This window comes from Gymnogyps californianus, chromosome 10, assembly GCF_018139145.2.
Source record: "Gymnogyps californianus isolate 813 chromosome 10, ASM1813914v2, whole genome shotgun sequence".
NCBI classification, from domain to species: domain Eukaryota; kingdom Metazoa; phylum Chordata; class Aves; order Accipitriformes; family Cathartidae; genus Gymnogyps; species Gymnogyps californianus.
The window spans coordinates 1,679,708-1,704,995 of record NC_059480.1 but is presented as its reverse complement, the minus strand read 5'-3'; positions in this window follow the sequence as shown (position 1 = coordinate 1,704,995).

Genomic DNA, 25,288 nt, shown 5'->3' with positions numbered 1-25,288 from the left:
ACATTTCCTCAGCATGTTTTCTCTAAGATGAACACAAACCTGTGTAGACACTAGCTATGAATAAATAAATGGAAAACAAACCAACAATCTCCCCCCCCCCCCCAACTCTCCTGCATTCATTTCTCCTGGGGAACTGGATGAGAAAACAAACCACACAAAGCAGACACTAGTTGAATTGCTCAAGGCACTACCAGAAGGTGTTCAGATAGCAAGGTGTTGGGAACACACAGAGACAATTGGATAATGAAACGTACTAGCAAAATAATGAATTCTTCCAGCATTCAAAATCCACTGGGTAAATCACTCGCTAGAAGCAGCCTGCCTTGCCCAAAGCTCTTGGGGAAATGAAATACGAGCTCACAGTTGGTTGTTACATGCCCAGCTCCAGCTAGAAGGTCAACATGCAGCTGCACGGTCCCTCCCTCCTTCAGTCCCTCGGGACGTTTTGAGCAAGAGCACAAGCTTAGGGGGGAAGAGGAGGAGGACAACAAAGGAAATAAAAGGACAGTGTGACAAATACCATCTCTTCCTTTCTGTCCATGCAGCTCACCATCCCTCCCTGTTTCCATCCATGAAGGTGGGGAGCGCATTTTGCCAGCCACCTCCAAAGAAACGTCTCGGAGCACAGGCTCATTGGGCACGTGCTCTGAGGCTGCCCAAAGGAGCGAGCGCTGCGGGAGGGATCCCTGTGCCCATCGCTTCCTCCTCAGCCCCCTTCCACCACCTCTGCTGCCAGAAGGGTGATTCAACCCCATGGCACGATGCTCTTTGCCGAAAGCAAGCTGCCAGTTACTACACGAGACTCTCCACTATTAAGGTCGCTTAACACTCCTCCGTTTGTCCATAGCCTGCCAAACTGTAATGACTCATGAAAAAATTGTCCGTGCCTACTGCCTGCTTTGGGCTCAAATTTGTTGCTGATAACATTAACAAAAGCGGTGACACTGCATTTTCAATAGATGCCAGGAAAACATTGCCTGTTTTGGAAGAACATGAGGCTTTTGTGCTCTATACTTGAAAATCAACAGAAATTTAGTTCTCTGTGATGAAATTTGCTGTTATCACAAAATCCAATCCAGATTGGATTAAAATACATGTATTTTTTTATTGCTGCTTTCACACAGTGGTGTTTGTGAGAGGTGCCTCCATTTTTGGTCCTTCCACAAGCGATGAGTGTGTGCACGAACCGTGGTAGACCTCTGCAGCCCTAGAGGCCATGGTACCCCCATGAGACACAGACGCAGGGGAAGCAACCCAGTTAATTCCTGTTAAAGGGAAAAGTACTGGGAGCCAGCCCGCAGATCCTGGGCTTAGGTCTCACAGTGCACCTCAGCCAGAAAAGCTCAAATCCTTGCCACAGGAGGCTAGGAAGTAGCAGTCCCCAAAATGTGTATGAAAAGTAAGTGAAAGGCTAAATTTCACTCCTAGGGATGGGTAGGAACAGGCTACAACTGCCTACCGCGACACACCGAAGTCAGTCCCTTGCCCATACCGCCGCCTAAAACCAGTCTGCCAAATCCACAGTACTGGATACTAGAAATGGACTATTCAATCATATCCACCATGTTCCTTCAGCACTTCAAGCTGCTGGTGTAGAGGGTACGGGACTCTCCATGCTGGAGTTGGCCTCTGGGTTTTAGCAGGAGAGTTCTGCTGCTGCTGTGTTTTCAGCAATGGGTTCAAACTTACTGACATGAAAACGGTTGCACAGAATAGGATATGATTTCTCTTCCTCTCCTCCCTTCTTCACCTCTCCCAAACTACTTGTCTGTCCCAGGAACATCGACTGGAGGAGATCAGCCTGGTTCTCAAGAAAGGCCCTGCCTGCCCACAACACGGCAAGCGACTGTGGAAGACTTCAAGTTCCACAAGACCACAGACCATCTACACCACTTCTACACCATCTGCCATGAAGAAGCACTTGTCGAGACCCCACAGCAAACTTGACCCCCAGAATGACAAAGCCACCATCCTAACCATGCAGGGAGGGAGCAGGGAAGGTCACAGGTACTGCAGACATCTTGAGGTCCTCTCAGTCTAGGAAATACATTTAAAAAAGAAAGCAAAGTTCTCAAAGTGGTGATTGGCAAGAAAGCCTTAATCATCTCTCCTGCGATTACCAAAGACCGCTGTGCAATGCACGAAATGACCGTGCTTCTTCTTTCCAGCCTGCTTTTCCCCACGAAAACAAACTCTAATGTCAAAGGCCATGAAAAAAGATCAAAACCTCCCTATTCAAGTCCCTGAACAGCCACTCTTGACCAGCACCTCCTCCACCACCCCTGAGAAGGAAAGGTGTTGAGTCCTAGTCAGAGCCAACAGCATCGGTGGATCTGTTACAGCTACATTCTCTGTATGCTTAATATACCAATATTAATAAGGTCCCTTCTCCAGCTCCCAGAAGCCTTCTTCATGCCTCGCTGACTTGTATCAGAGAGTGAGAGCTTCCCCAAGAACAGCTGCACTAAGTTTGACAGAGCTGGTTTGGCAAACATCCTTTTCCTTTGCCTGCTAACAACGTGTCCCCCCTGGTGAATGCAGCATGCTCCATTTCAGTCCTTTTCCATCCCCATCACTAATGAAGCTGATGGAAAGCAAGGAGTAATTGTGTTTGCAGGTGACAGGGTTGGAAGTGCATTGCTGGGAAACACGTACTTGGCAAGAAGTCCCGGTTCAGAGGTGAGGGAGGGCAGCCAATTGCGAAATCCCTGGCAAAAATGTTTGTGTCAAAGCAATGTTGCTCTGCTCAGCCCAGCTGCTGCAGAAAATACAGGAGGAGCGTGCTTACAGGAAAGCAGCGTAGTCAGAAAGGGCTGCACAGCACTAGAGAACTTCTCTCCAGGGCATGGCAAAACCTCTTGCGATGGCTTCGTTTCCATCACATCCCCAGATCTGCCCATGGCTGCTGGAGCCGCGCTGCAAAAGACACTTGTCTTCTGCTCGTGTAAAATGGGGGCAACCACAGCCTGTCTTGAGACTCAGGGAATGGGCTTAGCAAGCCTGTTCTCTGGGAGGAAGGTGGATGGGTGGTGGTGCCCGAGAAAGACTATTGCTGGGAGAAACACGTGGATTCAAGCTCTGGACTCCAACCCGTAAAATGGAGATGTGTGCTGGTGTTCAACCAAGTCCGGCGTAACGATAAATAAAAGCTCCCAAATTCTGCTCTGGGGTACTGCAATGCTGTCAGTGTACCACCTTTATCATGTGATCGAGTCAGGAGTCTGGTCCCCAGTTTTTATTTCACGAATATGCTCTTTTCACAGGAATACATTACTGGAAGGGTACGAATACGTGCCATGGGAGATGCGCAGACAGCCATCAGGGATCTTTCCTAACTAGAGCTGGGGAGTAAAGGTAGAAGGTGCTCACAAATGTTGAAGTACATGGAGCAAAACATGTTTACATGCAAAAAACCTCTGGATGAAATTCCTCCAGGGCCCACACCACACCAGAGAGGACACTGCAGACACTGCAGGCCGGGCTGCACTTCCATCTGGGCTTCTGTCTTGGGTTTACCGACTTCTAACAGCACATGTACGTGACGGCATCGCCTGGAGTCAGTGTGCCATTTGGGGCAGAGACTTCCACATGGGACATACAAAGATCAGCCCCTTGGCATGCAGTGTGGAGCACCACAGTTGAAGGGGAGAGGGGGACATACCATTCCTTCATTCAATATCTCACCAAGCTTCACTCTAAAAGTCTTTCCTGATCACGGAGATATTGTGTGGTTGTGGATTCCCCAGTGCTATGCAGCTTTATTTTCTTAGTTGTTTCTGCCTGTTACTTCCCGGTTTGCATTTGAGTTAATGCCTGGTATTTCATCCATGAACAGGCAGTGGGGACTGAGGCTACATTATTTCTGCTGGCAACTCTTTCTTCCTTCCCCGCATGCCAGTTATTTATCATGTCACAAGTTTGGCTGGAGTAAGGGCAGGGACATTGTAACCTCTTCAAGACAGGGATATTGTCCTGTGCTTGCTCTAAAGTGCCATGCACATTTATGCTACTGTAGAAATAATAAATAATAATAGTAAGTCATCAAAGAAGTGCACCTCGGGGAGGAGTCAAATCATACGCTGCAGTGAGAAGCTTTCACTTTGGGCATAACTATTACACATGAGCTGGTTATTGCAGAACAATTTCCTTCAAGGGTGTATAGCCTGAACTCTATTAAAATGGATGTTCTGATGGTGACTTATGAATTTAGAAACCAAGAGCTGCACTCTGCTTCCAACTAAACAGGATGGAAATCTGGGGTCACTCCGCTGGCCTCATTCACACAAGACGATAGTGATTCAAACAGCCAGAGCTGCGAAAATCCATACTGCCAGAAGCACAAAGGGCTCCCCATCTAGTTGCCAGACACCATTTTGCCCTGAATCCTGCCCAAATCAGCAGAGATTTGCAAGGATATGAAGGATGGGCAGGCATCGAGTGAAAGAATAAATTTGATTAGTGGGGCAGAGAGGGTAAAATGCAGTGGCACAAGGTCCGCTTGCCTCACACCAAATCCATAGATGAGAAAAAGAGAAACAGCCACTTTCTCTCCTATTTAGTTTTTACTTATGTTGCACGAGCATACATTAATGAGATTCCAGCAAGCAGACATCCCGAGGAAAAGGCACTCGTTTGATCATGAGGCCTGGCTGCTAAACCTGACCTTAGAAAAACGAGGAATATTTTATTAATTGAGGTCTTCCAAATTTAAAAAAGCCTAACTTTCCAGCAAAGGAGAGCTTTGAGCCTTCCATCTGCTTTTGTGAGCCTGCTGGGTGAGGTGCAGCCATTAAAAGCACTTTGAGAAGATGAACAGGGTTTTAAACAGCTGCGGGCAGCTTGGGAGGGTGGAGTGAGGCGGCCTGTGGTAAAAAAAATGGGGGGGAAAAGTGAGCGGCTCTGTTCATTAGCAGCCGGCTGCTTCCACCCATGAGGCTAACACACACCTCGAGAAAGCAGCGCTAAGGAGGGATGCACCTTGCTGGAGAAGGCAGTCTCCTCTCCCAAGCGCTGGGATCCTCCTGAGTCAGCCATTTTTAGCAGCACTGAAAATTAGGTGTTGCAGGCAATGAGCCAGCAAGACACTGGCGTAGGACAGGGAAAGCCCAGCACACAGTGTCCAGAGGCTTTTAAGTGCTAACTGTAATCGTTCTGATTAACTGCTTCCACAAAGTCTCTGTTGTTAACATGGCTGTTCCTCCCTCTCTGCAGCACCTTGCCCCCCCAGGTTAGCAGAGCTGGCACCTCTAAAGGGGTTTGGGCCCCTACAGCCCATCATTTCAGAGGAGTTTTGGGGAGATCACAGGAGCTAGGTGTCCAAAGCCCACCAGAAATCCAAGTCAGAGAGTCCAGCAACATTAAGCTCTGCTTTATAGATCTCTTGTGGGAGACCAGAGCAAGGCTTGATCTCCAGCCAGGTGATGCTGGAGTCTCCTAAACCTCACGGCGCCTTGCAGGACTGAAGGCACTGCTTGGTGTACTGAGAAGACTACACCTGAGAATCCTAAAGGTCCCTTTACGATAATAAAGTTATGTTCAATGTTTGCAAGAGACAAGAGCAAGATGGAGCAGAACACATCCTCCCACTATACACACTGCTGGCGATGGACTGCGTGAGCCCGGTCCGTAGGCTAGGGGCCCTAGAAGCATCCTCCAGAGCACATCTCTCCCTCTTCTAGCCGTACAGATGTGTGCTGATGGGTCAGTACTCCAGGTGCTGGTGGCTTCTGGTGAAGGGCAATGCTTGAGGCAGTCCGTTTGTCCAGGACACAAAGACTGTCCCTGACTGCACCAGCTGGAGAGTCGCCTCTGCCTGAGCCAGTGCCCAGGCACGTAGCTTCATCCTCTCCCCGTGTGACCAGTCCCAGCTCCACACCAGAGAAGACAACAGTCCTGTGGGGTGTACCCTCTCCTTAGCTAATGGAAGGATGTAGCCCTGGCTAAGTTTGCAACACACCTCTGGAAATCCCACGTAAATCCCTTCCTTGATGCTCAAGACTGGCTATTCTCAGGACTGACCACCGCCTCTAGCTACAACTGCTCTTCAAAGAGAATTGGCGCAAATGACCTGTTTTTAACTAAAGACGTGGAAGGTAAGTGGTAGTGGAGTCTACATGACCTTCAGGACCTGCTTCTCCTCAAGCTTCAGGGCTCATTTCTCTTGGCAGCTCTGGGGAGGAAGGCAACGCTATGGCAAGGCAGAACCCTGGTTAGAAAAGCAAGCACGCCGTCGGGGCTGTGGGAACACTGGGCATGTTACCGGGGAGGAGGCTGGTGCGGGGAGGGAATGAGGCAGGAGGCAAAATTCAGCTTTCAGTAAAGGCAAATTAACAAAGCAGCTTTTCACGATCAATAATCAAATGAGAGGGGACAACAAGTCAGCGAAGGCCTGTTCTGGAGCCCAAGGAAGGCAGTGTAAAACCTCCCACTGACTGCAGCAGGCTTTCAGAGCCGGTCCTCACAAATTGCATCTGGAGACTTAAATGTTACCAACAAGTCCATTGTAAGAAAACACAGGCATGTCACAGCGATGTTTATTGGCACAGATAATCCATACCCCTTTCAGAAAAAAATTATAATCCTCTCTCCTCCTTTTCTTATTAGCAGTGTGCAGACTGCCATTTTATAATCCCGAAGCTATAATGGTGCTAGCGGGGCCCCACACACGCAGCGCCTGCTGCGGCTCAGCGCCGGAGCCCTGTGCAGCCAGCGATAAGTGGATTCCCCCTCATCTCTTCTCAGATGCGTTAAAAGAAGGGGAAAAAAAAAGAAAAAAAAAAGGAAAAAGAAAAAAGGAGGTGAAGGGGAAAGGAAAAACACAGTGCAACAACCGAATGAAAAACATTTCATTCTTCTCAGCAGCTGGAAGCAAGGCAGATAAGTGAGCGCTGGCTCCCCTCCAGCGTCGGATTTTCCCCAAATGAGGAGCGTGTGGGATTGGAAGCAGTTTTCCAGCCTAACCTTATGCCACAGCAAAAACTGTGAGGTGGAACGATCCATTTTGAAGGTGATTAATGGCAGTGCGCTCCTGGGGGGAATTCAGCTGTGTCGCGGGCTGTCAGGGGCAATGGAGGGAACGGTATTTACCTTCCAACAAATCTGAGATGATTTACCTACCTTTTCTCTGTTGTTGTTGTTCATAAATGGGTGTCTGGACAGTAACAATAATCCCGGCCAAATGCACGGGAGAAAAGCTCACAAAACTTTCTACGTCTTTGTGGGCTGGGGGGGCAGGTGGGGAGGAGCGGAGAGAGTGGTGCCTCTGCAGCCCAGGGTCTGGGCTTTGCTTAAAGGCAGCTGGGGGGATCAGCAGAGGATTCCTGCCCCCCCCAAAGTAATGATTTGGATCAAGAGGAGAGGAGGTCGGTGCTGAATCTGGGACTTTCTGAAGCTCAGCACTGGGAGGTACTGGTCTCACCAGGGCTGGCTGAGACTGCAGAAGGCACGTGCGGCTAGGAGGGCAGTGAGGCCACGGAAATGGAGCCAGCTCTTTCTCTCATCACACCCTGTAAAGTTCAAAATAGTTGAAGTTCTCGCTCAGGGCTGTCTCAGCCCTACCTTGTTGAGGAGATAGTAAACAAAGAGGAAAACAAAGAAAAAAATCCTGTTTCTAGACTGAACCATACGATGTCTTAGGTAAAAGAGAGCCCCCCAAATCTGCATTTCCCTTTCCTCTTTCCAACCATTTCCCTTCTTTGCCTCCTCTCCTAACACTTAATACAGCCCTTCCAAAGGACTGCTGTCACAGGAGTCACACCAAGGCTTGTCAGCCCAGCACTGAAGGTCAGTGTGACCCACACGCACTACCCCTTCCACCTGGGTACATCTCCGAGACGGGCATCTGCCTGTCTAAGCACTTCAGTGCCAAGGGCAGGGTCTTCTGCCCCAGGAAAGGTTTCTTGCCCGACACCCACAGTGCATAACTCCCACAGGGTCCAAGAAGCCTGCCTGAGAGAAGAAATTGGATGTAGTCCAGCAGCAGCACGGATGGCCACGTCCAAAGCTCATGCAAGCCTCACAACCTATTAAACTCCAGCCAAAAGGAATTGCACAAAAACATCCCTGTACTACCACGACGAAGACCCTGAGGTTAGGGTTTAGTCTTGCTTTGCTCTGGGCGCTGAGGGCAAGTCCTGGGGCCAAATGCAAGGGAGGGAACCTGAAACATGCTGCTGAAGAAGGGAGGCTATGAAAAAGCAAGGAACCATATCCACAAAGCTTACAAAGCCCAGCCGCTAGCTTGGTTTCTCCCCCACCCCATGCCTTGTTTTTCCATGGGTTCCCCTCCACCCAGCAATGAACGGCTCCTGCAGCAACCTTGCTGTCCGCTGTGATTATTTCTGGCCCTTTCACAGTGGTTTGTAGCGTTACTTCTCGTATCACTTTGTTGGGATTGCAATTAGAAACAATCCGGCCCTGTAATGGCCACTATCATCCCCGGGGGTGTGCGCAAACAGCTTTTTCAGTCTCCCTCAGTTCCAGGTTGCTCTGTGGCATTTTCTACTACCAACCCTGGAGACAAGCAGGCACAGATGCTTTCCCCTTGCTCAGCCTGCTGAAGGTCAGGCAACAGCGTGGAGTAGCCCACAGGCTGGAGGTAAAATCAAAGGAGAATGATTGCTGCTCGTGGGAAAGGTGAAAAGCAGGGTCATTTTGCCGATATGTGTGGGAAGGGCAGGGGATTGATTTAAAGAGGGGAAAAAGATGGAGGGAGACAAGGAAGATCTTTTTACTCCTTTCACTAAGCTCTGTGGCTGTTTGACAAAGCCAGGCTCCAAAAACGCCGAGGATATCAACCTACAGCAGTTGGTTTTCTCTCTCAGACCTCCCTTAATATGTATTACATGCTGCCCAATCACGCAAGAAAACTTCAGATCTTCCCCTTCACTTACTGCTCTTTCTGGGCAAAGGAAATACAGAAACACCTCTATTAGTGCGAGCCTTTAAAGAGCCTTTGGACGGAGAGGATGAAGCGATGCGCTGCCTGCCCCAAGAGCTCCCTGCAGCCTGGATGCTCTGCCACGAGCCAACGTAGAGACTGATTCCTACTGAAACTATATTTAACGAAGGAAAATGCTGGTGCTGGAGGAAGACCAACAAGGGTCTCTGGGGCTGGTGGGCCGCACAGCACCCAGGGGAAGAGACTGGGTAGGTGCTGCAGGAACACCACCACAGGGATAACTACGGGAGAACATTTGTTGGATGGAAAGCAGTTGCTTGGACTTATCTGTACTGGGGTGTTTCTGTAAATGTCTATGCAAGCAAATGTTCTTGGCAAACATGAGGATATCCATGAACAGAGATAGCCTCCTGAGTCTGCAGCCTCATAAAGTTGTAGTTAACTTTAAGCATATGCTTAAACCCCTGCCGGCTTCAGTAAGAGTGCAGCACATGCTTTAAATTAACCATGTGGTTAAGCACCAAGCTGAAGGAAAATCCATCCCCGATCCCCTGCGTTGGGGAATAAGAGCCCTAAGGTCCATCTGAGACCCTTCACTTGGCCCGGAAAGCCCTGGATACAGGAGGAGGAGGCTTTGTGCTGGTGTGCAGGAAAGCTGTGGAAACCATCACTGAAGACCCCTTCCCAGAGCAGAAAGCGGTTTCTCAGGGCCGTTCAGGGGGACGGTGGGTGTTGTGGATACCTCAGGCCAGGCAGGGCCCACAGGCAGGGATTTTTTTAACTTTCTGGCTTTGGCCTGAAAATGTGGATTTGACACAGAAACTCTTGATTTCCATGTGAAGGTTTCCCAAAGCCCCGATGACAAAGATGAGGGAGAGGCAGACCGAGGAACGGTGGAGCGATAATGTGAAAGCCAGACTCTAACCCGTGCTGAATCACCGCCTGAAGCATGGGAAGATGCAGTCACTTCTCTCAGCCTCATCTACTGGGGCTCTTTTGCCTTCTCCACACAATTAAATGTGGGGGGCAGGCGGGAGGAGGATGAAGAAAGCTCCTGACCCCAGAGATGGGATGTAAGGCACTGATGTGGCCTCCTTCACATACAAGCCCCGGTTCCAAGTTAAACACATCAACTGGAGCCTCCCCATGACTTCTCTCAGCAGGGGGTTTCCCCGAGGTGCTTTTCCACCTCTTTGTTTTATGTGAGAGCTTTTGCAAGACCTGATAATCCAATGCAGAGGAAATGCCAAAGCCGTGAGATATTTTGCAACCCCCAAATCCTATTCCTCTCCCAGTCCCCCCCATGGTAACCCAGACGGATGCTCAGGAGTAGCTAAGCTGTGCCATGGGCTGCCCTCATCCATGGACCACTGCTGCACCACCGTTAGGCTCCGAGCAGCTCTGTGCCCCGGAGCATCCACCCCAGGATCTTGCACAAAGTCTCTCTGCTCCAGTTCAAAACTAATTCAGTAGTGCACAGGATGAAACAAAACCGCTCGGTCCAGTCTGGGCCCCGAGCAGCGCAGCCCGGCTTTCTGTGCCTCCTGGCTTTTCACTCCCCATCATTTCCCCATCTCCTATTTGCACATTTTCCTCTCCTCCGAACCAAAGGAAGAGGTGCAGCTCGGGAAGGAAAGCTGCTACCCAGGCGATGGAGGGGTGTCGTTTATAATTCCAGGGGAGGTGACTTTTCAGAGAGAGAAGGAAGTGCAGAGGAGAATGAGAAATCGATGGCAGCAGCTCGATCCCTCCGCTCGTTGGCATGGCGACGCTGCGGAGAGGCGGGTACCCAGCCCAGGAGCACACACACCTTTCCAGGCTGCCTTCCAAAACCAGGGTGCAGGGGGGCTGCCCCTCGGAAACGGAGCCCTTTCATTCCCTGAGCTCTTTAATATTCCCCACGGCCGCCTCTGAAGCAGGTTATTGTCTAACGTGTCAGGTAGAAATCCTTTCCTTCCCCCCTCTCTTTCCGCCGGCGGTTCGGCAATCTGTAGATAAAGTTCATCTAATGCAGAAGCAGCCGCAGGGAGGGAGGCTGTCGTAAGCCATTACCATTGACTTTGCCAACGTGATAATATTGTCCTTCATCAGCAAGAGGATTAGGAGCACGACAGACCGCGCGGTGCTGTGGATTAATGCCTTCACTTTTCAAGGTCAAACACGGAGTTTAGCGGGCTGGGGCTGAGAGTTCATCGGGCTCCTTATCCAGGCGCACAAAGCCGGAGCACCCACTCTGGCAGCAAGCAGGGGACAGTATTTGCATAGATCTTTGATCCCTTCGTCTGTGCAAAGCACAAAACTCCCGTGCTCCCCCTCTTGCAGCTCCTCCCGGCTTTTGGAGCGGGTGGGAGCACTGGGTGGCACGGGGGGACAAACACAAGGGGCTGGGAAATGGGAAGCATATTTCTGAAGAGGAAAGGAAAATATCCGGACAAACAAAATTTCCTCTTACCGTTTCAGTTAGCTCGCTGAAACTGAGCAAAACTCTTTAGGGGTTATTTGTGGTTATATTTTCCAGTTTGTCTAAAAAAAAAAAGCTTGGTTTTCAAAACACAAACATGTGAAGCGGCAGGAAGTTTTCGCTTTCTAATTGTTTGTTTAACAGCAAAACTACTGCTGCAGTGAAAACATTTACTCCAGCTACTCCTGTTTGGTTGAAAGAGACAAAGTGCTTTCAAAAGGGAGAAGAAAACTACGAAGGGTGAAAACAAGGCCTGCAAGCAAGGAAATGAAGCTTTCCTGCTGAAGCTACAAAATAGCTCTGGGCACCAAGTTACTGTTGCAGGAACTTCCCATTGCTCACAGCCACACTGCGTAATCCTATTCTGTCCTGTGTTCTGAAAACTTATTCGTACACAGAGAGAAAGTCTGATCCATCGGAGTAGGGACTTAAGCAGTGGGCACTGGCACCCAACAGAAAAGCATGACCGAGCTATTAAAAAAAGTTTTGTGACATTGATGAAGTTAGCAGACTTCGATGACTGCGCACAGACTGTTCACACAGGGGTTTTCATGTCAGGTTGATAGTGGGCACGGTTCTTCTCCTAAAGCGTTAAAGGAAAATAATTTAACCTGATATATTAACCAGTAATTCTATTTTACCATCACTGCACTGAAGGATAAATGGAGCCTTGTTCCCATTCCTGGAGGACAGAATTTAGACAGACACAAATAAACACATCTCTCCCTTACCCTCCATAATGTTATTATGGGATAGAAGTAAAGACGAAGTAAAGGACAAATGAACACTTAAAAATGGAACCTATCAACACTGTACCTGTTGCTAATGAAGTTGTGTCTCCCATCCTCTGCCATTCCCCTTGAAGAGCTGACCAAAATGGGGGGCTGGAGCTGGGAGGATGCTAACCTTAAAATATGATTACATCTAGAAACTTTGACCTCTGTTTAAAGTTGTCTAAAGGACTTTTTGCAAAATATAAGGCTGCATTTTTTCCCAAATCTGCCCCAAATCTCACCCTAAACCTTTTCCAGTCTTTTTTTTTTTTCCCCACCATAAAGACTGTTGTATTTTGTTAGACCGATTCCAGGACTTTTTCCTGAGTGAGGGGGGAAAGAAAGAACATAAGCTAGATTTATTGGCTGTCGGGTGGGATTTATAGTCAAATTGCTCTTTCTACCTGTGGTACCCGCACAATTCCCATTGCAGGCGTGCCTAGACACTGCATAGGCTTTAATGCATTTCTGGTACAACACCCACGTGTGATGGGTGAGCGCTACAAACCCTTTCCCTGCAACGCGAGACCTGAAGCACACCGGGCGGTTTTCTCCCAAATCACCCCAGCAACTTCTGGAGCCAAAGGGCCGTTTTCATACGCAGCTCCGAGGCTCACATTTCAATTAAACTGACCTTGACTCATTAAGGACTCTTTCTTCTTTCTCCCCCTACCCACAGGCATGCAAACACCCTCAGAGGAACTCAAGCAGAATTTAAGGACCAGGAGCACCCCAGGCATGTCCAAAAGGACCTTGGGGCTGGTCAACTCCGTGGCCACCTCCTGCCTATGCCTGCCTGCATCCCTTCACCTCCCTTGAAGCAATCCTCTATGCAAACTGTAGTGAAGAGGAAAAGCACCTACAATTCACGTCTCTGTCTTCTTCAAGGGGAAAAGGTAGATGCAGATTTAATGCCTTCCTCAGACTGAGCTCTCTCTTCTGTCTCCGCTGAGGATGCCCAAACACTTATGCTTTCTGGAAGAAGCTGCTGGAGAAGAGAGGGATCATAGCTCAGTCTTCTGGCTCAAGCTAGGCGAGCATACAGTGAAAAAGTCAAGATACTTAGAGGAGGGAGAAGGAAAAGTTTCTACATCGGGAGAGTGTGGCTCCCTAGCTTAGTCGTTGGAGTGCGCACAAGAAAAAGTTCAGGCTCTGTTTCTGAACTGGATTACAAGTATTTTACAAAACAGCCATGGCATAAACTAAAGCAACAATCCCTAGAGTAGGAATTCAACTCGCAGACCATCCTTCACCTCACTACCTACAGGCAGTCGCCCTCCCATCCAAAAAGGACAAAGAGTGCCCTGCAGCTGGGTCTGCCTGCACGCTAAGGCACTCACCAGCACAGAAAGCCTTTCCAGACTCTGTATGCTTACAAGAACAAAAGTTCCTCTCTGTACATTTGTGCAAATAAAAAATATTTGCACGGACATGGTTGGATTGAATCCTGAGTTGGAATTGGCAACTGTTTGCGAATACTTTATTTACACAGCTCAGCTGAGTGTAACCATAACTCACTGAGCGCTGCAACACATCTTAGCAACACTAGCAAACATTGAGAATTTACATCTTCTTTGACTCTTGACTTACACTTGGAAAGAGTGTTATTTTTACAGAATGACATATATGGCTGATGTATCTAACAGCAGTAGTAATAATGATGATGATGACAATGATGTCTTCATTTTATATAACTCTATCCATCCAAATATTCCCATGCATTTAACAGATCTTTTTCTATATAGGAATCACTTCCACTACTATATAGATAACTACTAGAGATACAGAAGGCAAGTGTACAGATAAAGGAAAGGCACAATTTTCAGGCAGAAACACAGTATTTTTCAATAATGACACCTTGTTAGGCCATTTTTCCTGGGGTGGGGGGGAAACAACTGAAACAGCTTTTTGTAGATCTCCACTTTCCCGCTCCTCCAGGGGGACAACCCGTTTACTCTTGGTTTTACAGAAATGGAAATGACTACACTATGTTCCTTACTCCTGTCCATCAGAAGCTCTTCTGAACATAATTTCGAATATCATATTGCCTGGGGAGCATTGCCTTTTTAATCTCCAATATCTTTGAGAATACCTGTCATTCCAGAGAGATACTAGGCCTTTGTAGAAATGGGTGATCCTTCCTTAGCTCTGCTTGCTGAGAAACTTTAAAAAAAACCCAAACCAAACAAGCTCCTTCATAAATCAAGATTTCTCTAGATGCTGACTGCTCCAAAAACCCTTGGAAGGCAGCCCACTGGGAGGAGATCCGATGATGTGAAGCTCAGTGGCTGTAGGAGATCCCAGCTTTCTGGTGTCCACCTCCCCACCTTCTGACTCTAGGAGCAGCTACAATGATCTGCTGAAATAAGACTGGATTTAAGTGTTGTGCAAAGTTTGATCTTAAAAGTAGGGATGTGCTACTGTGGTAGTACCAGTCACACTCTCTTCAGGGAGAGAAAACAGCTCCAGACCCACACAGGACACGTGCAAGAAAGACTGGGTGACTCTGGTTCACATTTTCTGTGTTATCGTTCCTTGAAGGGCATTGAAGGCTCAAGACTCCAAAAGATAGTTCTCATCTTAGGATGGTCTGTACCACACCACTGATGAAAATTGCCCAGGAGCTTCCCTGTCCTTGCTGCTAGCACAAGCAAAACATGCAAACTCATGCTGAGTCCCTGAGCATCTCAGCAGGATTTCTGTCAGCCACATCCAGGAGACAGCACAGCTCCCAGAAGAAAGAAATCATGAGACTAATAGACGACCGGCAATGTCTTTATTTAACAGTGTTGAGCCACGGCATCAGATCAAGTATGTGGGATCCAGAGACTCCACACATGACTGAAGGAGATGCATTTGGGTTTGGAGAAGAAAAGATCTGCATTGCATCTGCTAGAAGACATCTGTCCACCCCTCAGCGGAAGCTGCAGTGGGATATCTTGTTCCAGACCACCAGCCCTGCCAGTTCCTGACCTCTTCTCCCACGTACCCTCCCCTCGCACGGTACCTGCACTACCCGGAGCATTAGAGAGAGCTGCTCTGCTCCCCAGCCAGAGAAGAGCAGCAGTAGCAGGACTGTGAGAGCAACAGCAGCCTCAACACAATAATGGACCCATTTCTCTCTGTGGAAATTTGGAGAATGACTAAGAATAATAGCAGCTATCAGCTGGTAAGTGCAAGCAGGTGGACTAATGACTTGCCCTAGCAAAATTCCAACACTTTTTTATTTACGGACCAAATGCAGCGCTGGCATTTGCTCCCACTCACGGGTCAGATCTGCTTTCTCGTGTCCAGCATTCAAACCACCACCACAAACTGTGTTTCCAGGTAAACTGAAAAGTGACCTCAGTTACTGCTGTGTGGCAGGAACATATTTCTGGTTGCTGCAGCTGCCTGGTGCGGTTTCTTGCCTAACATATTCATTAGAGATTAACTGCTACTTATAACACTGCTTGGGACCAGCCTGGCTTCTCCGTTACATCATTAGAAAGGCATGAATAGCCCACTGGGGGTTTGTCCCCTATTGTGGTAAGACAGAGTGCTGATGTTCAGATTTCTGCTACTACCTCCACCGTAAGGGAGCAACTTCGTTAGTGCTTTCTTCCAGAAGCAGCGATTAAGACACAGGGAGAGAAACACTTGCAGAATATATCTCTCATACGGATGCACGCTCCCTTGTTGAATCTCTTCCAAGGCATATCAAGGGGAGGAGGGGGTCCTCCTTGCTCCCTGGGGGTCTGCCAGCTGCCAGCCCCCCCGGGCAGAGCGGGAAGCAGAGCCCCGTGGCCGCAGCATCTCTACCAGAGCAGTGCTGCAGGCAGCGCAGCGCTTGTGGACCGTCCCTCTCAATCTCAGCCCTGTCGGGCCACGAGCAAATATCCCCCCATCCAGATTGCAAATGCTACATCCAGCTGCTACTGCCAAACTCCAGCAGGTCATTTAGGAATGATGCCTGCCACATCCCATCGATGCTGCCTGAGCCTGCCTGCTCTTTTTACTTTGTTTTTTTAACAGCGTGTGTGAAAATATGTATTACAAGGCAAGGTATAACATACATGGGAAAACACTGGAGCATAATGCAAAGAAATGCTCCTGTATTGATTTGAATTCCCTGAGTCACACAGTGGCTCCTATAAATTCATGTGACCAAGAGAATCTGTATTTCAAAACACATATTAGAAAAAACATAATTGAAGTGGAGAGACCAAGATAAATTTGTGTTATCAGGTGTAGTTACCAAAGCAGTAAATCATTGTCACAGCATAAGCTCTTATCCATATTTCCATATTAACAGCAAACTTGTACTCTGTACTGGCGCTGCTGCACATAAAAGGTATCAGCACGTCCTAATGCTGTCTGTTGTAGCTGGCGCCTGCCATCAGGGATCAAGCGGAGACAGCATTGTGCTCCTCATCCCACCGGCACTGACACCGGGAGTCACCCCCGCACCGGTGCTGCTCTGCGGTGCTGGGGGCTGAACACCCCAAGCCGTTCTCATCCCGAGGGACCCTTACAGCTCACGCACGGGAAAAATCTCCTACCCAAAGCGGAGCGAAACATCTTTGTGACGCACGGGGAAACTCGTGACCTTGGCGCGGCTGTCTCAGCCTCCCCAGGGAACAAGCAAAATAGCAGTACGTCTTTTGCTCTCCGCTCAAGTCGCCAAGCAACCCCAAAGGCTAGGCACGTCACATAAAAGCTAAGACTGCGTGATGGCTAGACTCCAGAGGGAAAAGCCGAAGGTGTTCACCTGACATCCTTAACAGCCTACCTGCCCCTGGAAATGTGCATCTGGTGCCTCTGAGTCCTTCACGTCTCCATCTCCAGAAATACCACCCTCCCAGTAATCTCTGTCACTTCTTGGCTTCTCCGCAGTACCTTCCAGAGGATCCGAACTGTTAGCAAACCCCCTGCCACTCGGCATGCCCCGTCCTGAAGCACTTCTGCATTGCTCAGGGAAGCCCGCAGGACCATCCCGGCTCCTGATGTAACCAGGGCACGCCACGACTGCCCCCTTTGCATCCCCTACCCAAACGAAGACCAAATTAAGGTCTCCGTACTGAGAATGCTCTGGCTTGGTCTGACTACGTGGGCATATGTTATAAGGTAACAATAAATGGAGCCAACATTTGGTTCTATTTGAGATAATGTTTTGGCCATGAGTGTGCATCTTTACAGGCAAGAAATAAAACCTTGCAGAAGATTCCCTAATAAACACTCTCACTTTAGAAGACTTAAAAGACTCACAAGAAAAGCTGGTTTAGTTACCAACTTGACATGCTCATTAGGAAAGTGAAGCTGAGATAAGTCTTCCCTAAAATAACTTGCCAATGAGAAATGCACTGATGGAGCTTGGTCAGTGTTGTCATTTTTGCCTCTCATTTGCTTGCTTTTTTTGGAAGAAGACAAGAACACAGGGGGTCTCAACGAAGTGAACACCATAAAAGGAAGAAGTAATTTTTGGGCAAACTGTCATCTTTTCATTCAAAACCCCAAATCTTTTTGCTGAAACCAAATGTTTTTCCGGTAAAACCTGTTGGTTTGTGACAGTGATTTTTTTTGTGCTACTGGGTCAGCACTTTCCTTGCATAATGTACAAGCAAATTACTGCTGTCTGACTGCATTCAGTTTGCCTTTGGAGGAAAGGGCTGCGGTTACAGAGACCATGCTTCCCATGCATGGCCTGTCCCCGCTGAACAGTGGAGAGGAATAGCGAAGAAGCCAGCATAAAAATCATCATAAAAAATGACAACAGCTTTTCCTACCTCTGCATGTTGAAAATGCGACTACCCAGCCATCACTCCGTTGCTGGCTGTGTATCCCGGTAAATCTGAAGTGCTAATGTATTCCTAACGCAGCCACGGCCTGAGCTGAGATAACCCCTATGATTAGTTTTATTCTGCCTAAACCCGAAAGAAATTGCAGCGGGGTGATCCCGCTGGATGAGTTCCTTCCATTACCTTCAGTCACCTCCATAAATTACATGTCTGCTCCAAGGCCATCATTCAGGCTCCCCCTGAAGAGGCGGCCAGAGAAAAGCACCCCCAGATGACAATCCCCCATCTGCTTGGGCACGCGGGCTGGAGCCGGTCTCCAGCCAGGCACTATGCAGGCACCGGTGCATCAGCATCGCAGAACAGTATGTGAGGTCTTTAATCACTGACGTGAGTAGGAGAGTTTGAGCCTGGCACAATTTGAACGTGATTTTTGGTACTGAAAGTGGACTATTCATCTGGGGTGGTGGTGGGGAAGTCCTCTGGAGAAACCACAACTCCCTTTCAAGCAAAACCGCTGTGGCAGGGGACAGGATACATTGAGAACGTCTCTTTATTTTCCGGCGGACAACAGAAAACTATCGTGACTTGCTGAAAATTCTCGCATCGGAACAAACACATGCTAGGGGCTTATTTATTTTTGATGGGCTGGATGTAGTCCAGAAGCGCCATCTGTTTACCTGCACCTCCCCATGCTGGATCCAATCCACCCATTGCCCCCTTCCCTTCCCTTCCCTTGGACTCTCTTAAAATTTATTCCCCTATTTCCTGCCTGAGCAGAAAAAGCAAAAGAGAAACTTGCTGATTGATTTCAGTCTCCAAAAGTCCCTGTCATCTTGTTTGATGACTTCATTGCAAAAATGAAATAGGCAAGGGAGAAGCAATGTTTTCAAAACAATTTGGAGCAAGAGGAGGAAGGTAGAAGGAGGGGAGCCATGGGAAGTTGATGGCCTTTATTCTTCAATTCCCATGTTGCGTCTGGCTTGCTGCAGGCTATAGAGAGAAAGCAAAATTGTTATGATTCTTATTAGCTTTTATTTTATAAAGCCTGAACTACACTCTGTAGGGGTTTCAAACTGGAGCTGCAAATCATACGCATGCCTGCCTGCCTGCCTGGCCACCTTATCTTTACATTAATGTACTACCTGTCTGCAGGGAAGAAAACTTCTGTCTTTTTGCCAGTCACAAGCAAGGTGGCTAGTTAGGCAACAGCATCTGTCTCGGTGCAACACAGTCCTTTATTTCTGTGTTACAGAAATACATCTGACACGCATCAGGAATGACTGTTGTACGTCACTCACCAACCTCCGAGAACAAAGAGAGCAGTCCCAGCTCGGTTCCCTGCAATAACAGCCGAGCTCGGATAAAATACAGCGCGAAAATGACGGCTGTAAAGGAGCCCACGCGCAACTGCTGCTCTGCTCCTGCATCCCGCGGCCAAGGCACATCGCCTGGTCCTCCACAGGCCTTTCCCACACTAACGGTGAGCTCCCCGAGGCGCCAACAGCACCCCCCAAATCCTCCCACCTCTGCTGGGTGTTTATGTATAGAAGCTTTTCTCTCCTCCCAGATGAGGTTTAAGAAAAGCAGGGTGTAAACAAAAGGGTCACCTACAGCACCTGGAAGATTTCATTGTTTGCACTGGCAATGTCTGTGCTGAGCCTTTTACTAAGCATTTGACTTTATAGCTGCCCCATGCACCCAGCGCCTGAGCTTCAATTCTCTCAGTGCTCTCTTGCAACTAAGTTATTTGGTGGATGAATAATAAAATGAACAGACTACATTATTTATTACTTGTGTTACAGCATGCTGGGAGGCAGCAAATAACATGGAGCACCATGGTGTAAGGAGCTGTGTACTCCTAAGAGAAACACTGGCTCCAATGAATTTGCAGCCTAACTAGACGAGACGGACATGGGGTAGGAGAGGGAACAAAGGCCAAAAAAAGAGACGTCTTTTGTTCAGCACTGATCTCCAAGCTGGCAGCAATGGTCTTCTCAAGACAAGTGAATGGGACAAAGGAATACAGGCCAGATTTGCCGTGAATGGAGACGCCTAGTTGAGGTATAGGCAATAGCTTCTTCCCTCTCTGAAGAGCTGTCCCCAGGAGTATGGCTTTTGTAATGCAACAGGCACTACGCTGAGTAAAGGACACAGCCTTAGAAAACCACTTGGACCGGCGTTTTACCTTTCTGCCATTGGCGGGATCCTGCTTAAACCAATGATGACTGCTTCTGAAAATCTCCTCTTCCTCTCCTCCAGGTCATTCCAGGGAACTGGCACAGAGCCCAAATTCCGGCACTGCACTTGCACACAACACACAAATAGGAAAATAGCCCTTATCCTAACCAAAACAGCGAGGAGCTCAACAGCATCCGTAAACATTACAATGCTCCGCTTCCTTTTTAAGAACAGAAAAAAAGTCTCGAGAAGACACATTTCTTAATGATCATTACTGCGCAGAAGATTTAAGGAAGATTATGCTAATTGCTAGCACAAGCGTAACGCTCATTTCTCCTACTGCGTTTGTCCCAGCAAATTTTAATACGCTCCCAGACGCATTCCTGGCTACCCTCTCCACTTGCTCTCATGTTTATTTGGGAAGGATGCTGGCAAAGGAGGTAGTTATTTTTTAGAGCAGAATTCTTGGATTTTGATGATAAACAAGGTACCAAGAAAACAGCATGGCTTAGACACCTTACATGAATGATAAATGGCAGAATTTCTTTCAGTGAAGGAAATGCAGCAAGATTTCTCATAACAATGCCCATTCTGTCGGCTCATGAGAACGGCTCACGGGAGCCTGACAAAAAGGAGATGTTTCGGGGGCTGTAAGAGAAAGTAAAGCACAGAGAATCAATAGCACCACATTTCTATGCAATAGCGCTGTAAGAGGCATCGATCTGCACACTGGTGTTTATGAACAGTACAGAAGGCCACCTCTGCACAGTGGACTGTGCCCAGCTGGGTAGAGGAGAGGGAATACGCGCCGTGCCTCCGTGGATGACTGCACCTTCATGGGAAGTAAGAGGGAGATCAGTCCTTTTGCAAAGGGGTCTGATTTGCAGGGGGGAGTACTGAAGTTATGCAGCCAGATGAGGCTTGGTTGGAGGAAAGCCTGTGGGATCCACGGGTTAGGAAGGCATGTCCCAAGACAGGGTCAGGACCAGGAAGCAATCAGGACTGGCCACGAATTATATGCCCTTACCCACGGGAGGCAAAGGCTGTTTGGTGTCTGAATCCCAGGTGCCAGAGCTGCTGGTTTAGGTGGGAGAGAGCGTTTCAGGCAGTTTCTGGTTTTCTTTGGAGTCACAGTGCTGAGCACCCTGGCTGTTACCCCTAAAGTGCCAGGCACATGGGTCCCAGGAACATCGGTCCCAGTGCCAGCACTGAGATTCACACCCAGCACCAGGCAGTGAGCTCGGGGTGCGGAGAGCCAGAGCATCACGAGTGCACGCCTGAGTCCTTTTGCCAGCCTGGCTGCTTGACAAAAGCTAACCAGTCTAAAACAGCAGCTTTACAGAGGCAGCATCAGCGAGATGAGAGGTCTGGTTACAATGTACTCATGTCAGATGCCCAGATACAGGGAAATGCATCATTAACCAAGTATGAAATACCAGCATCAGACTCTGCTCTTTCAGAGTATTATCTGCTGCTGTCGCAATGGGACTAGTACTCGCATCTCTCTGTAGAATTTGCCTGGCTTATTGCTGATCTGTCTATCAAGCATCAACAAAACAACAAAAATCACTCCACTGTAATCCCCCAACTCCATTTTTGCTCATACATGCAGGGAGCATGAAATCAGGCTTCAGTAGATTGATGTTAATGTTGCAGTTTCAGCAGCTTTGAGAGGTTCAAGGCTGCTTCATATTTAGCTCAGACGACTTCTCTTTCTGCTCAGGATTCCCAGCTCGGAGTGTGAGCTGACAACACTGAGTCTGCTCTTCTTTATTAATTAAATAATTACTAAACCTCCAGACTCCCTCAACAAATCACCCATGAGTCCCCCGTGACTAGCAGGAGGCTGTTGTGTTGGCTCCACCACGGATAGGAACTTTGGGAATAATGCACACACATACCTCGTACAGCAAGCTGCAGAGAGGATTTTGCAACCCATTTCTTTCCAGAGTGAGAGATCAGTTTTCTTTTTCATTAACTAGCCCCTTGTACAGATGTTCAGCTCTGCATCTGCAAGCAGGCACCCATTCCTGTTTCTAGCACTAGTACCTGTGTGCCCAAGCGTTGCTGTTTGGAAAAGGCCACAGGCAGGTGTTTACAAGTACAATACTACACACTCGTAACAGGAGAACAGATTGAGAGTCCTTGGAGGATTGCACAGGCTAAAAATGTACAGGATAGAAACTGGTCCAGCAAATGGGTAGACAAAAAGGATGGGTGAACTCCCGATGCCACTGCAGTCAGTGAGAGCACTGCCATCCGAGAACGCGTGGTCCAGCGGCGAGGGCCCGGGAGGCTGCCTTCGCTTCGCTTTTACGTCCAGCCACATTATTGTAATGACCTTGTGGCCTTATCAGATATAGCACTAGGAATGTGCTGGATTTTTTTTAATCCATGGAATTGGGTTTAAGCATATACATGCACTGAGGTAAAATAAGACCTAGCAAACCTTTGTATGAAAGAAAAAGAAGTCCGCAGGGAAAGGCCAATTTACTTTTATTCCAAAAAGCTTATGGGTAATAATGGAGGTCAGATGGGTAGTTACTTATTTGGACAATATCTTCGTACAGCGCACTGTAACAACGTGGACAGCTGAAACTGTGTTCAAGTGACATATTTATTTGCCATAATTTAATGTCAGCTTCAAAGAGATCGGATTTTTCATGGCACTTCATATTCTGGCAGGAGAGCGGGACCGATGAGGTCTGATGCAAAGGCAATGAAAAATGTGAGAGATCTCCATAAAGCGAAGCAGTCAGCTTTAAGGTTCAGCTGGATGAACTCCTGCCGAGGATTTATGTTGTGGAATACAGAGCTATGGCCGCTTCCGAAATCATTACTAAAGTCACACAGGAAAGGGGAATGGACTTCACCTTGTGTGAGGGCAGGGCAAGATTCAAAACAGGTTGGGTCTTTCACGGCTCGCTCTGGCCTGCTTGATCTGGACACATCCATATTCAAAAGACACTTAGGAGAGTAAGTGCCGCCGTTGCCTTTCAATGAGACTTTGCTTTCTTATTACTTATATGCTTTAGAGAAATCCCTCTCCTGGCCTCTAGACCCCAAAAGCTACAGAATACAAGACAGGGAGAAAAGGGCTTTCTTTAGCCAGAAAGTCAGCAGATGAGGTCCTGTCCTATAACACCCACATATACCTTGCAGGTATAAAAAAGCTAAAGCCGTGCCAAGGGAACTGCCCACATGCGGTCCGTGGAGGGAACGCTGTCACCCTTCCTCCCACTCACCGCTGTACGGCTCCTTGTGACACCAGACCCTGCTCACTGCGGGGAGGACGTGTCTCGGGACCAGCTTCTCATACAATATGTTTGGCATTTCATCACTTTCAAACCAGCAACTTGGGGGAAAGGAAAGGGAAAAAACCCTATTTTTATCAGAAAAATGCAAATTCACAACTGTCATGGTTTAACCCCAGCCAGCAACTAAGCACCACGCAGCCGCTCGCTCACTCCTCCCTGATCTGAGTGGGATGGGGAGGAGAATCGGGGAAAAAAGTAAAACTCGTGGGTTGAGAGAAGAACCGTTTAACTACTAAAATAAAATATAATAAAAAATATAATAATAATAATAATAATGATAATAATAGTAATGAAAAGGAATGTAACAAAAAGAGAGAGAAATAAAGCCCAAGAAAATACAAGTGATGTGCAATGCAATTGCTCACCAGCCACTGACCGATGCCCAAGCAGCGATCCGCCCCTCCCGGCCAACTCCCCAGTTTATATACTGGGCATGACGTTCCATGGTATGAAATATCCCTTTGGCTAGTTCAGGTCAGCTGCCCTGGCTCTGCTCCCTCCCAGCTTCTTGCACACCTGCTTGCTGGCAGAGCATGGGAAACTGAAAAGGCCTTGACTTCGGATAAGCACTACTTAGCGACAACAAAACAACAGCATGTTATCAACCTTATTTTCATACTAAATCCAAACCACAGCACTGTACCAGCTACTAGGAAGAAAATTAACTCTATCCCAGCCAAAACCAGGACACAACATTACCTAATCCACACCATTTTGTGGAACTGCATTTTATTCGTTGCAAACCACCGCTGTCTGAGGAAAGCTAAAGCTAATGAGCTCACCCTTCCCATTTTCAACCAAACAGATACATCCATGCATTGGAATGAGGTGATAAATTGAGCAAAACCAGTTTGGGGTTAATAAATTTTATCAGAGTAACACACTTTATTGATCTGCAGATCTGTAAATAATGATGGAAAGGTATCCTGAAAGCCCTTATTACATAGCCACAAATTTATATGACTGTCCCAGAATGCTTAGGTTCAGCAATTGAAAAAACATAGCATGCCTTTGCTTGGGAAACTGGTTCTTAAGCGTTACCTGTAACCATGTCCACACTGAACCTAAAATGAACAAAATGCTGTGCACAGAGACACTAAGGAAGCACAAAGTTCTTTTTTTGGTGAAACAACGGAAAACATCCCTAGCTAGCAGCCTGCCCCAGCAGCTCCTTGTCTGGGGCTCACGTGTGGCATAGGGGACAAATCTACGTCAAGGAGGCAATAACCCCCTCCTCCAGCTTCGGCGGGGTGGAGAGACGTCGCTTTGGTTAGCTGGGTTTAGGTTTGCTCTCTGATCTCAAGCAGGGTGCTTCTCCGGCACCCATGCGGGAGCAGCATGACGGGGGGTTCTGCCTCTGGTTGCACCAGATGGGAGAAGGGGCACGGAGGGGCTCTGGGCCCTGACCACAGCCACAACAGGGAAGGTGCTGGCGTACCAGACAGCCCAGAGACGCTTCTAGTTAAAGCCAAAAACTACCCAGCTAGATGCTTTTTTGGCAGATATCGCTAGTTCACCAAAATTTAAATTTTCCAGCCAGACAATATTGACACGCAGTGACATTTCACAAGGGGCTGGGTGAGATGGGAATTTGCCAGAAATAGGCAGCTCTTACTTCTGCTTAAAACTTTCTTTTAATCTCGTATTCAATTATCAACCATGTAACGTATTTTTAGAAGCTCGCATTAGAAGAGCGCTGTCACTTTTGTTCCAGCCTGACTTTAAAGTTGCTTTTATGGGAAGACTTGGAACAGTTTGTGCCTGTTCCAGTCCCAAAACTGGGGAACAGGAGCAAGGGGAGGCTTGACAAGTATTTATAGACTCCCCCCCCCGCCAAAAGAAAATCCAGGCTGAGCCTGGTTCAAGGGATTTGTATCTGTTGC